The sequence below is a fragment of the Lycium barbarum genome, chromosome 8 (genome assembly GCF_019175385.1).
Source record: "Lycium barbarum isolate Lr01 chromosome 8, ASM1917538v2, whole genome shotgun sequence".
NCBI classification, from domain to species: domain Eukaryota; kingdom Viridiplantae; phylum Streptophyta; class Magnoliopsida; order Solanales; family Solanaceae; genus Lycium; species Lycium barbarum.
In genome coordinates this window covers 652,091-667,928 of record NC_083344.1, presented here as the reverse complement: position 1 = coordinate 667,928, position 15,838 = coordinate 652,091, and positions in this window count along the sequence as shown.

The following is a 15,838-nucleotide window of genomic DNA, read 5'->3' as shown; positions in this document are numbered from 1 at the left end:
GTTGTTAGTTGAGATTCTTGGAAGTTTACTAGATGTGAGGTTCACAATTTTTACTTTTTAACTAGTCTCAATGCGTATGCACGTGGGCGTCGAGTTGAGCGAGCTGAGCATGACCGCGTCGAGTTGAATCGAACTTCTTATAATAAGGAGTCAAGCTGAGTTGAACTCGAGTCGAGGTGGGTTGTGTGTGTGGGGTTGGGGGGGGGGGGGTTGTCGGTTGAGATTCGTGGAAGTTTACTAGATGTGGGGTCCAAAATTCTTAATTTTTTACTAGTCTCTAAGTGCACGCACGTGGGCGTTGAGCTCAATCGAACTTCTTGTAATATGGAGTCTAGCCGAGTTGAACTCGAGTTGGGGTCAGTTGAGTAGTAGAACTTCTTAAATACTCCCTCAATTTTAATTTATATGAACCCATTTGACTGGACACGACATTTAAGAAAGAGGGAAGATTTTTGAAACTTGTGGTTCAAAATAAGCCTTGAAAATTTGTGTGGCTGTAAATCATTCATAAAGTGAATTTGTTTACAAATTAGGAAAGAAGTCATTCATTTTGGTACGAACTAAAAAGAAAATAAGTTCAAATAAATTGAAACAGAGGAAGTACTAGAGATTCTTGGAAGCTTACTAGTTGTGGGGGTCCTTTGTTTATTCACTACTTGAATAAGTGTACACAGGTCGCACGTTTAAGCTTGAGCGTCAAGCCAAGCCTAATTGAACTTGTTATAATATCAGTCAAGCTGAGCCGAACTCGAGTCTTTATTACTGGTCTCTAATTAAATTTGCGCTTGTACGCACATCTCTCGAATTAATGCAATTTTTATTAAAAAAATTACATATATATTATTATTATTATTAAAAGTTGTGTCAGAATTATTCATAAATAAAAATTAAGAAAAATTAATTTTAGAGAATGATGAATGTTGAAAGCTATATTTTTTTTTAACTCAATAAAGGAAGAAACTCTAGTTTACAAAAGTTCTTAAATGCCCTTATTATTTGGGCTTTTGTTTGGAAAGAATGGACATAGGTCCTCAGTCCTCACGCCATCTTATAGGTACATTTGATCAATCTTATGATGAAGAGATTATACATGCAGATAATTGCTTTGATTTCCTTTAGCTAAATCAGTGATGGTTAGGGGCGGAGGGAGGAAGGGCCAAGAGGTTGATCCCTTTCGGTGGAAAATTATATTATTTTTATATGATTAAAATTATTTTTTATGTACATATACTACATGTTGAACCTTCTTTGACTTCTTCGTGTGTTTACATTTTCATATTTTGAATCCCCTTGGTAAAAATTCTAGCTCCGCCACTAGTGATGATGAATATTTGTCAGCCACAAACCCCTAATTTAATCTCTGTTTACGAATACATAGGGGTGTCATTAATTTCTTTAAATTATCGACAATGAAACGATTAATGAAAATTTGTCATTATTCGGTGTCATTGATTTCTTTAAAAGGAGTTTCAAGGAAAGAGAGTAGTGAATTGGAGTTACACTCAATAACCAATTAAACTTAGATTATGTAATTACATAAGCTAATTCTGATTTTACGCGGCACAATTATGTCATTGGATCATATCTCACCTAATATTTTTTATGAATGACGTTTTTTTATGTATGTTCCTACGAACCTTTGCGTCGTTCCATTATATTGTCTTGACCAAAATAGTTGTTTTTGACTAACATTGGGATACGAGACCACAAGATAAAGTAAGAATGAAATTGAGAAAAAAGGAGCGGTGGATGATACATACCCTTTAGGATAAATTTCCGCGACTTTTGTAGCATAAAAATAAAAAAGTTAGAATCAAACTAGTATAAAAAAAAAACGTTAATGGGTTTCACGCACGAATTTCGTGCGTGAAAGGACCAAACTTTAAAAATGCACTTTGGACCTTTCACGCACGAAATTCGTGCGTGAAGTATGCTTCACCCATACAGTAATGTTTTGACCCAAATAATGATTGATGTTTTAGCTCAAACTAGATTGGAAGAAGTGCCAAAGTTGAATATTGGAATTGGACTTGGCATCAAAAGTTGCGAAAAGCCACATTTTCACTGCTGAATGTGATACTATGGTCACTTAGTTGAAAGCTTCAGACCTTTTCTTACAAAACAAAATGTCAAGATATAACAAGATAGTGGACCATAAGGTTTCTTCAAATAATGAGGTTATGAGATGTTATGTAGGTACAAGCACACATTTTTGTTGTAATAATAGAGGGTCCGGAATCAAAATACCCCTAAAAAAATCACTTTGAATTAAAATACTCCAACAAAAAAAAAGTTACAAAACTACTTTTAGCAGTTCACGGAGACGGAGCCGTTAACTGCTTTAGCGCAGTATTTTACTGCGTTATAGAAGCAATTTTTTTTTCTATAACGCAGTAAAATACTGCGTTATAGAAACAGTACAATTTTTTTTTTCTATAACGCAGTAAAATACTGCGTTATAGAAACAGTACCCAAAAAAAAAAAAATTGGCCAACTTTATTTTTTGCAACACTTAGTATTTTTTTCCATACTTTGACCAATGATTAATCGTGTGTCAAGACTCCGAAACGTCAATATTTTATATAGAACCTAATTTTTTTTTTCTGCGTACAATAATGTAGGCCCAATACATCAAGGATACGTAGACGTTCGGATCGTCATTTTAGGGGTTGAAAAGGTGCCCGAAGTAAATTTTGTTTGAAAAAACTTAGTGTTTTTTCCATACTTTGACCAATGATTAGTCGTGTGTCAAGACTCCGAAACGTCAATATTTTATATAGAACCTGATATTTTTTTCTGCGTACAATAATGTAAGCCCAATACATTAAGGATACGTAGACGTTCGGATCGTCATTTTAGAGGTTGAAAAGGTGCCCGAAGTAAGTTTTGTTTGAAAAGACTTAGTGTTTTTTCCATACTTTGACCAACGATTAGTCGTGTGTCAAGACTCCGAAACGTCAATATTTTATATAATACCTGATATTTTTTTCTGCGTACAATAATGTAGACTTAATACATTAAGGATACGTAGACTTCGGATCGTCATTTTAGGGGTTGAAAAGGTGCCCGAAGTAGGTTTTGTTTGAAAAAACTTAGTGTTTTTTTTCCATACTTTGACCAATGATTAGTCGTGTGTCAAGACTCGAAACGTCAATATTTTATATAAAACCTGATATTTTTTTTGCGTACAATAATGTAGGCCCAATACATCAAGGATACGTAGACATTCGGATCGTCATTTTAGGGGTTGAAAAGGTGCCTGAAGTAAGTTTTGTTTGAAAAAACTTAGTGTTTTTTCCATACTTTGATCAACGATTAGTCGTGTGTCAAGACTCCGAAACGTCATACTTTGACCAACGATTACTGCATTATAGAATTTTTTTTTACTACTGTTTCTATAATGCAGTATTTTACTGCGTTATATATATTTTTTTTTGGTACTTTTTCTATAACGCAGTATTTTACTGCGTTATAGATTTTTTTTTTTTGCTTCTATAACGCAGTAAAATACTACGCTAAAGCAGTTAACGACTCCTTCTCCGTGAACTGCTTTAGCGCAGTAAATTACTACGCTAAAGGTAGTTTTGTAACTTTTTTTTTGTTGGGGTATTTTGGTTCAAAGTGGGCTTTTTGGGGCATTTTGGTTCCGGAATCTAATAATTGTTGACACCCAATTTTGTCCCGCCTCTCCTCTGAAATACCTATTTACGCTTCTAATTTTTTTTTTTTTGGAAAATTAAAAAATATATATTTATATTTTACTATAATTATTAGCCTCTTATCAATACCGGCGTTTCATTATTCCATTACAGTTACTAGCCATTATTATTATTATTATTATTATTATTATTATTATTATTATTATTATTATTATTCACAATTTTTATCATTTCGGCATTTTACCAGCTTACGCACACGCATCACATTTATCTTTGCATAATTAAATAATAGTGCTTAGTTACTGTGGATTTTCGAAATATTATTGCACGGCTATTACAACGCCATTTTTTATCTGAGCACTAATAATTGCATATTTTATGTGTTGACACCTAATTTTGTCCCACCTTTCCTCCGAAATAACTATTTTTCGCTTCCAATATTTTGGCAACTTTAAAAAATAATTATTTGCATTTTTTACTATAATTATTAGCTTTTATTAATACCGGCATTTAATTATCCCGTCATTATCTTTTATTACCTTTATTACTACCGTTATAAATATTATTATTATTATTATTATTATTATTATTATTATTATTATTATTATTTTGTTACCAGTATTATTATAATTCACATTTTTATCATTTCAACATTTTTACCAGCTTATGCACACGCATCACATTTATCTTCGCGTAATTTAATAATAGCATTTACTTACTGTTGAATTTCAAATATATTATCGCACGGCTATTACGGTGTCATTTTATTTTTATCCGAGCACTAATAACTACATATTTTTATATTAGGGGATATTTTAGCACACTTAATATAAAATTAATTAAATGGGTCTTTTATTTAAATTTAGAAGCCAAACTATTTCTTTCATTCAGCCCATATTTTAACTTAAATACCCGACCCAGCACCCTATTCATCTACCCAACCAACCCACATTTTAATTCACCCCAGCCCAACATTTTAAAACAACCAGCCCAACATTTTAAAATAACCCAGTCCAAAATTTGACCCGACCCGGCCCACTCTTCTATTTTCTTCCCTAAACCTACCCATCACCTCTTTCAGCCGCACCCCTGTTCTCTCTCTCTTCTCTTTCTCTTTCTCTCACCATCTCCACTCACCACTCCCCTACGCTTCTCTCCCTCTTCTCTCCCTCATCGCCTCCCACTTCGCCCTATTCCCCGTTGTCCCCCACTTCCCTTTGTCCCCCGCTATTCTCTCTCTCCCGCTCCTCCTTCTCTCGTTTTTCAACACAAAGAAAAAAAAAACCTATAAATAGTGGCGGATTGAATCGTTTGGGACAAGTTTCGGAGAGCCTGGAATCGCAAGAATCCCCTTACAAAACGAGTTCTTGAACCCCAAAAAAATACAGCTTTTTAGTCGCCTGAAAAAAAAAATCCCCTGAAAAGAAAGTTCTCTTTGGCTGCTTTGAATTCTTGAAACAGAGAGTTCTGGAATCGCGGATTTTCCCCTAAAATATTAGCCATTGTTTTTGTGATATTCGAAGCGTTGCTTCATTTTTTTGCATTTCTTATTTTGCCTGTCACTGTTTCGAATCCAGTATACGCAAACTCGGAGGTTGTAGTTGTTTCGAGTGTGAATCGGAGACCTCGCACCCACTTCGCTGCACCCGAAGCAGGTGATTCTCCTTTCCCTTTCGCGTCTGTTTATTTTATTTTAGGTGTGTTTATCTTGTGTTGGTTTATTTTACTGCCTCTATGGATTTGTGTATTCAGTACCTGTATACGTGTTAGGACAGTCGGGTTCTGTGTGCGAATCATATTCTGTGTTCAGTTCGATTTAGTTAAAAGGAATAGGATCATGGGAAAGAATTCACCTAGTTATTAAACATGCTAATCAGGTCAATAATGTTCTTATGTAGGATGATTAAGTTTTGCTTGATATGTTAAGTTAGTTTAGCATGGTCTAAGCACTGTTATTTAACTCTTAAATAGATTGATCTTATTTAGCTAAGCGTGCTTGAATGTCTTGGTTCTTATTCATCGCTGGATGTTTATATGGTTAGCCGCGACTAGTTGCTATGCCATTGTAAATCTCTTTGTTTCGTTTGTTGAAGAATTGCATCATGTTTAGCTTGATCTATTTTAATAAAGATGACATACCTACTTTGATTTGTTTGCCGAAACTGTGATCGTAGTCGAAAGAGAAAGACCCTTTCTGTTTTGCTCAGTATTTGAGTCATCTAGCCTGCCTAAGTTAGCTTAACCCATGGAAGCCTTATACGATGAGTTATTTTATAATTAAGCATGACTGTATGTTTGCCTGGTTTAAACCTCCTTTAATTGCATGTTTTAGCTTAAGCCTTTATGAACAAATTCTTTATTTATAAAGGGTCTCGTCCCTCTACTGTTTCTTCATCCGAGATGAGTAAAAGTATGATTTGTAAGAGTGAAAACTAATTCTGTAGGTTTAAAGGGAATCAGATTTCCAGAAGTTGTTCTGTGCTATCTCTTAATGTCTTGTGTCATACCCCTTTTTAACCGGAGTTAGAGTTGAAGCGGAGTACAACATATTGGAGATTCCTAAATATGCTTTGTTTATTTTAAGGAGTCGCCACCTAATTAATTTTAACGGTGAATTAGGACACCTAGATATTAACTAAGGTAAAGTTAAAACTAAACCTCTGTTAATGGTCTGCTTAACCAATGTGATTCTAGGTAAGGGTTCTATATTATCCTAAGGGGAAGGGGTTAGGCATCCTTTAGAATCCGTTAACTTACGGTTATTCGACCAAACTTAGATTAATCAATTAATGTTGGATATAGTATTTAAATTTTAAGAAAATATCTTGTGCAAATAAGACTTATAGAAAGATATAACGATTTGTGCAAAAGAAGATTTTAAATGCCATTTATAGAAGGACTTCAAATAATGAGGCTATTTTTTTTTAAAAAAAAAGAATGGGACTAGTAATTCGTATAAGAGGAGATTTTAGAATGCTATTTGAAACAAAGGTTTTATAAATGTTGCTAACGCTTTAAATAAGAAGGCTATTGAAATAAGACCAATACTTTTATAAAAGGAAATCTTAGAATGATATTTGAAATAAAATTTATAATAATAATCAATAATTTTAAAAGGAAGTAGCATAATAAAATGAGTCTATACGAAAATAGGATAATCTAACATATAAGTAAAGAAGACGTAAATTTATGCAATCCTTTAATAAATATTTGAACGAACTAAACAATGAGATATTAATTGACTTTGGGTTTTAGGAGTATGAAAAAATACGAAATAGCTGATAGCTTTCTTTTGTCCATTTTTCTATTATCTTTATCCATCAGCTTAATCAAGAATATACATGATTGGCTCAAAATCTGTAGAGTTATTTTAAAATACGTTTGCGTGTTGATGGCGTTCTGAAATTAAGACACTAAAATATGATTCCTCTAACTCAAAAGAACTTATGCTATCAATTATTCTAGGGGTAAATATTATGTATATTATAAATATAAAAGGAGAAAGTGAAACTTATGGGAGATTGCTTGTGAGTTTTTCTCCTAAATTTACTACCCAATATGTTAAAGTTAACTCACTAAATTCGCTAAGTTCATCTAAATCAAGAAGAATAAAAGAAAATAAAATGTTAGTCACATAATACAGATCGAATGAAAATGAAATATATAAAAGTAAATCAAATGGGCCCAGCCCATTTTGGGATTGTTGGGCCTAAGAGCTGTTTGGGCTTCGGCCCAGCAGCTTTTCTTGTATTGCTGTGGATCTGGACTGCTATTGGGGTGGACACGAGGCCGGGCAGAGAGGGATTTCGTTGGGCTTTCGGCCCAACACCGAATGCGGGAGAAGAACGAGTCCCTCGGACTCGTATGCGATGATCATGCATAAAATAAAAGAAAAAAAAGATTAGTATATAATCGACGAATGCGATTAAACATACGAAACGTGAACTCAGAACAGATGTAAAAAAGAAAACTTACTGAACAAATTACTAAAGGGATTTAAGTAATAAAATGCAAACATGCATAAGTCATGTATTTCTGTATCTGTGCTAAGTGTACGTACTGCATTAAGGGGAGTGTAAACTAATTGAACACAGGCCAAAAAAAAAAGACAGAAAATGAGAGAAGCAGTCCCAAAATACCAGCTCGTAAAGTGATAGGCCCAAATCTAGGATTTTACAGTATAGAGGTTTGCAATTCTGAGCCCCTTACAAGTGGCATTCCATGTTTATACTGAATATACAAGTTTCATATATAACAGGTATATGGAAAGATACAGCAGGATCGCAAAGGTATGACAATGAGCAATTTGACAATGCCAATCTGACTATGGATAGACAGCAGTTCAGAATAAGGTTTCAAAAAGTCATTTGACAGATGGATATATACACTAGATAGTTTATTACTTATTTGCAGTCTTATGATGACTACAAGGAATCAAAGCAAGCATGAGTTTCCCCATAAAAGGGGGCTAACAGGCAAATAGGATACTTAACATTTTATGGGTTTACATCAAATTTCAAAAGGGAAAACAATGCATTTCCAATCCACAGGGGAAAATCAAGATAAAACACTAATATTCATAGGAAAGGAAAAGACATGCTCAGATGTAAAGAATACCACCTAAACAGACATTTGGCTTTAGGCAAACTACACGAAATTCTTAAGATTAACATGGATTAAGTATGTTAGTTATCATGCAGAGAGTCTTCATTATGCATCATAGAAGTTGAGTATTCCACTCAAAACGAAGGCAGTGGGCAGGATGCAGGACAAGCAAGCAACAATTCGATTCAAGAGGAAAACAAAAGGGGGGCTGAAATGTGCTCTCATATGACCTGTTTGTGCAGCAGAGTGAATAGGACCTTATCTACTCAAAGTTATGATTTCATTTCCATGACTATAATTGAATTTAGATTCTTATTTTTTACTTCATTCAGACTTAATCAGGGACCATCTGTCCCATTATCCTATCATGTTGAGAATTGAATGAAACAAGTAACTCATGCTACACCCAAATCATGATGCAAATGAGGTTATGCCATATGCAGATGAATAAATGCTCATTGAGAGTGAATTCAGATGAAACAAGGGGCAGGCAAAGATGTAAACATGCAAGCATTGGAAGCTCAGAACTTTAAAAACTAGAGGCACTACATGTTTATGAACTAATTGAAGTTAAAATCAGATCCTTGTTGATTCTATTTAGACCTGCTGTCATCATTGAAATTCAATTTTTTTATCATGCTGAAGAACATATGAATCCAAATAAACTCAGACCAATACTAAACCTATCAGAATTCAATTTATAACCTAGCATGGAAACATCAATAATATCATATGCAGGTTAATCAATCAAGAAAAGACTCAAGTAAAGGCATATTATCCTGACATAGAACCATTAATACAAGCTTTTGTTAATAATTTAAATCGATGCTTAAACAGCCACATTAAACAGTTTCATACCATTTGGGTATATTCTAGATATGTAGAGACCCCTTTAGAACCTAATGAATATTTTTACAACTTGGTTTTTTGAAAGAAGAGGGAGAAACAGGCAGGCCATCTAGTACTTTTAGATTATTTACAAAACCACTCATCATATTTAACCTGCCAGAGGCCATATCTAACACAGTGCAGGATTAGATTATATGCTCAAATGATCAGAATAAAGACTAAGTTGACACATATTAGCAACAACATCTATAAGCTAACTATGCTCGAATCATATCATACTACAACTAGCCTAATCAACTATAACAACTCAGTACACAGATCATAACTAATCAAAACAAAGATTAACATACAATGAATAGTTAACATCAGCAAATTTAGCCAAATAACACCCAAGACCCTTTTGGCTAAACGAGTACATTAACACCTAGACCATGCTTAACTGAGATTGACAGCATAAATAAAGAATGCTTCGTTAAGGGACTAAGGCATATTATCTCGATGTAAAGCAATTCACAGTACTTCTGCATCAAGTTGAAGGAACATAAGCTTGAATAATCATATTAGAATCTTTAAATAATACTTCAGGTTTATTTTATATATAAGGATTTCATACAACTAATTCGAAACTCTGTTGAGCCCCTTTTGCTAGATCTAAACATCAACTTAATCTGAGTGGATAGCCATATTGGACTGCTGCTAATCAATAAAGGATCATGCTGAACGAGTTAAATAGATGTGTAGCCTATAAATCAATCTAAAATATTAATTACTTTAACATCATATTACTCCATAATGAGGAAATGACATGTTTATACATCAAAGGAACTGGACTAACATTGACTAGTATTCAAACATATGTGAATTAAGATTCGACACACACAAAGACTAATTAGTCAGTACATCCTTAAACTTAACCTTAACACTAATCAAACTGAATCAATCTAATTATACAGCACAATCATTAACCAACACATAAGCATTTAAATGACACTATATGAGACCAAACCGACTATCCAAAAGCGGCATTCTAGGAACATGGCTTAACTGTACAAACTGAATCAACTAACATAAGAATATATCGAACTTAGTGTATAAACACGTGCCGAAACTGAAAACAACTAAACAAGGAAGAGCTGCTCACATGCTTAACCAGCTAAACTAAATTATCATAGAAACCAGGATTAATCACACAAAACGAACCAACACAGAAACAGGCTATCTGTCAAACTAAATCAACTTAACTGAACTAACATGCTTGAATCGCGGAATAATAAACCGAAATAACACAAGGTGACCAACGAATGCAAAAAAAAAAAAGAAGAATAAAAAGAAGGATTGGAGAATTACCTTCTTCGGGTGCAGCGAAGTGGGTGCGAATCTTCGATCTACACTCGAAATAACACAAACTCCGAAATCTCGGTACTTATACTCGAACGAACAAAATAGAATGGATTTAGTATTTTTTTTTTGAGGTAATATCAAGGAAATTGAAATTGATATCAAAAGAGAATTTGAACGATTAAAGACTGTATTTTCGGGTATTCCAAAGAGATTGAAATAACTCTTATTTTTCACAGATTTCAAAACGGCTATGAGTAATATTTCTTGGGGGGTTTCTGCGGTAAAAAAAAACAAATGGTGTTTTGGGGAAATTTTATGAATCAAAGATCTCGTTCTTGGGGGTCTTTTTGGTACCTTTCTCTTCGTTTTTTTTTTCAACTCCGATTCCTCCTCCTTTTATAGGTTTTTGCTTGCTTTTTCTTTGTGCTTGTGCTTGAAGACAGAGTGAAGGAGAAGCGGAGGGAGACAAGGTTAAGTGGGGAACAGGGATGAGTGGAGGAAGCGGAGAAGAAGGAGGAAAAGGGGGGGAAGTGGGAGCGGCGGCGAGGGAGCGGGAAAGGAGAAGAGGCGGCTAGGGTTTTTTGGGGGGTGAAGGGAGGCGGAGATGAAGGAGAAAGGAAAAAGGGGGCGGAAATGAAGATAAGGGAACGTTTCCCTTATTTTGCTGAGAAATGAATTGGACCCGGTCCATTTGTGGACCGGGTCAAATTTTAGACTGGGTATTTAAAAGAACGGACTATTAAATTAAACATGGACTGATCTAAAAATTGAGATAAAAAGTATGGTCTAGTCCAAAAATATTAGGAATTAATCGGACTTTGATTTGGGGTCCGGTAAGTCAATATACGGACTAAGTGCAAGAAATAGTTTGGCCTCTAAATTTGAATAAAAGACCCATTTTGATTAACGATGTACTAAGGGTGCCAGAATATCACCTAATACGGAAATAAAAGATCCGGATAATAAAATTATATGATGTTGCAATGACCGTGCAATAATATTAAATAACAAACGCTATCATAAAAATGTGCGAAATAAATGCGATGTGTATGCGCCAGTTGGTAGAACGTTGAGAAATGCAAGTTTTAATAATACTAAATAATAGCAGCAAATAAATAGTGGTAGTAATACTGCTAATAATGATAACAATAATGATAATGGTAATAATGATAATGCTGATGATAATGGTGATAAAAAAAAATAATAATAGTAAATAACAAATATTTGATAATTAATAACAAATAACAGTAAGGATAATGATAATAATTAATAATAATAATAATAATAAATATGGTAGTGATTAATAATTAAAAAAAATGACAATTATTGATAATAACAAAAATGATAATAAATTAATAATAATAACAGTAACAGTGGTAATAATAAAATAATAATGATAATAATAATAAGAAATAATAATGATGATAATAATAATAATAAATAACAGTTATTGATAAAACAATGATAATAATTAATAATGATAAATAACAATTATTGATAAAACAATGATAATAATTAATAATAAAAATAACGATGATAATGATGATCAATAACAACAAAAATAACGCTGATAATAATGATTAGTAACTAATAATAATAATAACAATAATAATAATAATAATGGAAATAACAAGAATAATAATAATTAATGATAATTAGTAATAAATGATAATTTAAGAATAATAATAATAATAATAATAATAATAATAACTGCAGTGGAATAATAAAACGGGGCGTTAATAAAAGACTAATAATTATAGTAAAATTAAAATGCATATTTTTTAATTTCTCAAAATACCAGAGGTATAAATAGGTATTTCGGGGGAGAGGCGGGACAAAATTGGGTGTCAACAACTTGTCCCTCTTTGCCTGGTAATGATGAAAGAATTTTCGGGCAAAGACGTTGACTTAGTAGCCTATTTTGTCCCGGCTAAAGGATTGTGGAGGACAAAGGGTAAAGAAAATTACGGCCGAACTCTGGTCTCTGAATCGCCTACATATCTCGGGTTGCACGAGAATCAGGCCGTGTGTAGTTCTGGGAAGACTACGACACCTATGACTGGCAACTCATGATTTGATGCGAATCTTCGCAAAAAATATTTTCCCAGTGTCGAATTATGATGACACTGGGTATTGTGATAGAACCCTAAAAATTGATTGTGCTGGAATGTGAACGGGAAATTCGAATTTGGAGCCGAGTGTTCGAGGTAGATCTTTGACCCTTGTCGAGAAGTCTGCTTGTCCTTCCCGACGTATTGCCCCAGTTCGCTGCCGAAGAAATAGTTCCACGTTGCGCTAAAGCTCCTGCGAAACTAAAAACTAGATGAAAATAGTCAGTAAGAATAAATATTGAAATATAGCGACGCAAATGCGGTGCAATGTCCTTATGCTTTAATTTGAAAGGGCGGTGCATGGCCCATATAATGTATGAAAGGCGGTGCTAAGGGCGGTGCGCAGCCTATGCAGAAATTTACAAAGGGCGGTGCATGGCCCATGTAATAGATGAAAGCAATGCAAAGGGCGGTGCGCAGCCCATGCTGAAATTTAAAAGGGCGGTGCATGGCCCATGTAATGTATGAAAGACGGTGCTCAGCCTTATGCAGAAATTTAAAAGGGCGGTGCATGGCCTTATGCAGAAATTTAAAAGGGCGGTGCATGGCCCAGGCAATATATATGAAAGTGGTGCGAAGGGCGGTGCGCAGCCCATGCATCATATGAAAGGCGGTGCATGGCCTTATGCAGAAATTTAAAAGGGCGGTGCATGGCCCAGTAAATATATGAAAGGCGGTGCATGGCCTTATGCAGAAATTTAAAAGGGCGGTGCATGGCCCAGGCAATATATGAAAGCGATGCGAAGGGCGGTGCGCAGCCCATGCATCATATGAAAGGCGGTGCATGGCCTTATGCAGAAATTTAAAAGGGCGGTGCATGGCCCAAGCAATATATGAAAGCGATGCGAAGAGCGGTGCGCGGCTCATGCATCATATGAAAGGCGGTGCATGGCCTTATGCTGAAATTTAAAAGGGCGGTGCATGGCCCAGGCGATATAAAAGCGATGCGAAGAGCGGTGCGCGGCTCATGCATCATATGAAAGGCGGTGCATGGCCTTATGCAGAAATTTAAAAGGGCGGTGCATGGCCCAGTAAATATGAAAGCGATGCAAAGGGCGGTGCGCAGCCCATGCATCCTATGAAAGGCGGTGCATGGCCTTATGCAGAAATTTAAAAGGGCGGTGCATGGCCCAGTAAATATGAAAGCGATGCGAAAAGCGGTGCGCAGCTCATGCATCATATGAAAGGCGGTGCATGGCCTTATGCAGAAATTTAAAAGGGCGGTGCATGGCCCAGTAAATATATGAAAGGCGGTGCATGGCCTTATGCAGAAATTTAAAAGGGCGGTGCATGGCCCAGGCAATATATGAAAGCGATGCGAAGGGCGGTGCGCAGCCCATGCATCATATGAAAGGCGGTGCATGGCCTTATGCAGAAACTTAAAAGGGCGGTGCATGGCCCAAGCAATATATGAAAGCGATGCGAAGAGCGGTGCGCGGCTCATGCATCATATGAAAGGCGGTGCATGGCCTTATGCTGAAATTTAAAAGGGCGGTGCATGGCCCAGGCGATATAAAAGCGATGCGAAGAGCGGTGCGCGGCTCATGCATCATATGAAAGGCGGTGCATGGCCTTATGCAGAAATTTAAAAGGGCGGTGCATGGCCCAGTAAATATGAAAGCGATGCAAAGGGCGGTGCGCAGCCCATGCATCCTATGAAAGGCGGTGCATGGCCTTATGCAGAAATTTAAAAGGGCGGTGCATGGCCCAGGAAATATGAAAGCGATGCGAAGAGCGGTGCGCAGCTCATGCATCATATGAAAGGCGGTGATTAATGCAGGTGCAGTGCAATGCGGCTGCAAGCACACGCAGTGGCAAAAAAATAAAAGCAATGTATTCGAAGGCAATACAAAATATTTGTGCGTTGATATATATTTGAAGAAAATAATTTGCAAGATTAGCTTATTGTGATCGCCGAAAGTTATTTATATTTGAAGACATAATTGATAGAAGAATGCTCAAACCGTTTGACGCGCCATCATTTCAAGGTCGTGCCTATTTCGCTCTTGCAACTTGGCAACCTGCATCCAAAGAAAATTTTGTAAGTTTGGGGAGGGGGTTGATTCGCGTTGACTTGGGGATCTGGCTCTTGCGCTTCGTGCCTCCAGCTTCGTGTGAACTTGTAACCTCCGCTCATTTTAAGTCTTGGCCGACTAGTAAACAGTCTGATTAGAATCACATTATTTCGAAAAAATAGACATAGTAAACTATATGTATGGTGATAAATAATTTTGCTGAACTCGGAACTGTGACACATTGTGAAACAAAGCGAATGCCCTTTTTCCGAAGTTTTCTTCTGCCCGACGACTCTGTCGTACAATATTCTCCCGAGTCTGTCGATGTTGTCTTACGGTGATCCCTTTTTAAAAAAAAAAATTGTCCCAGTTTCTGGTGCAAGGGATGTTGATCTTTTCAAAATGGCGAGACCGAGCCTACACAGGCTGCCTATGTATCCCACTAGAGGAATCAGGTCGAGCGTAGTTCAATATTACAAGCGGCAATGCAATTGGGGAGAATAAATGATGTGACCGAGGCCTATGCGGGCCGCCTACGTATCCCCCATGGGAATCAGGTCAAGCGTAGTTCAAATTACAAAAAGGATATTGAGGTTTTGTGAGAATGTGACCGAGGCCTATGCGGGCCGCCTATGTATCCCCCTTGGGAATCAGGTCAGGCGTAGTTCAAATTACAAAAAGGATATTGAGGTTTTGTGAGAATGTGACCGAGGCCTATGCGGGCCGCCTACGTATCCCCCTTGGGAATCAGGTCAGGCGTAGTTCATAACTTACATGCGGAAAAAATATTTGAGAGAAATTCTATCTTAAAGACCTAACCCGATATAGGTTTGTCATGCGTCCCGCTAAGGGAGAGTAGTGCTATTACATGGAAAAGTGTTGAAGAATATTTCATGCAAATAAAAGAAGGTTTCTAAATATAATATCTCTTGACGGCATCTGCGTTGATAGCTTTCGGCCAAATTTCGCCATCCATTTCTGCTAGGATTAATGCTCCTCCCGTCAATACCCGATGAACCATATAAGGTCCCTGCCAGTTAGGTGCAAATTTTCCTTTGGCTTCATCTTGACATGGGAATATGCGTTTCAGTACCAATTGCCCTGTTTTGAATTGCCTCGGTCTTACCTTCTTGTTGAAAGCTTTGGCCATTCTATTCTGATAAAGCTGTCCATGGCAAACAGCATTCAATCTCTTTCCGTCAATGAGCATCAATTGTTCGTATCGATTCTGCATCCACTTAGCGTCACTTAACTCAGC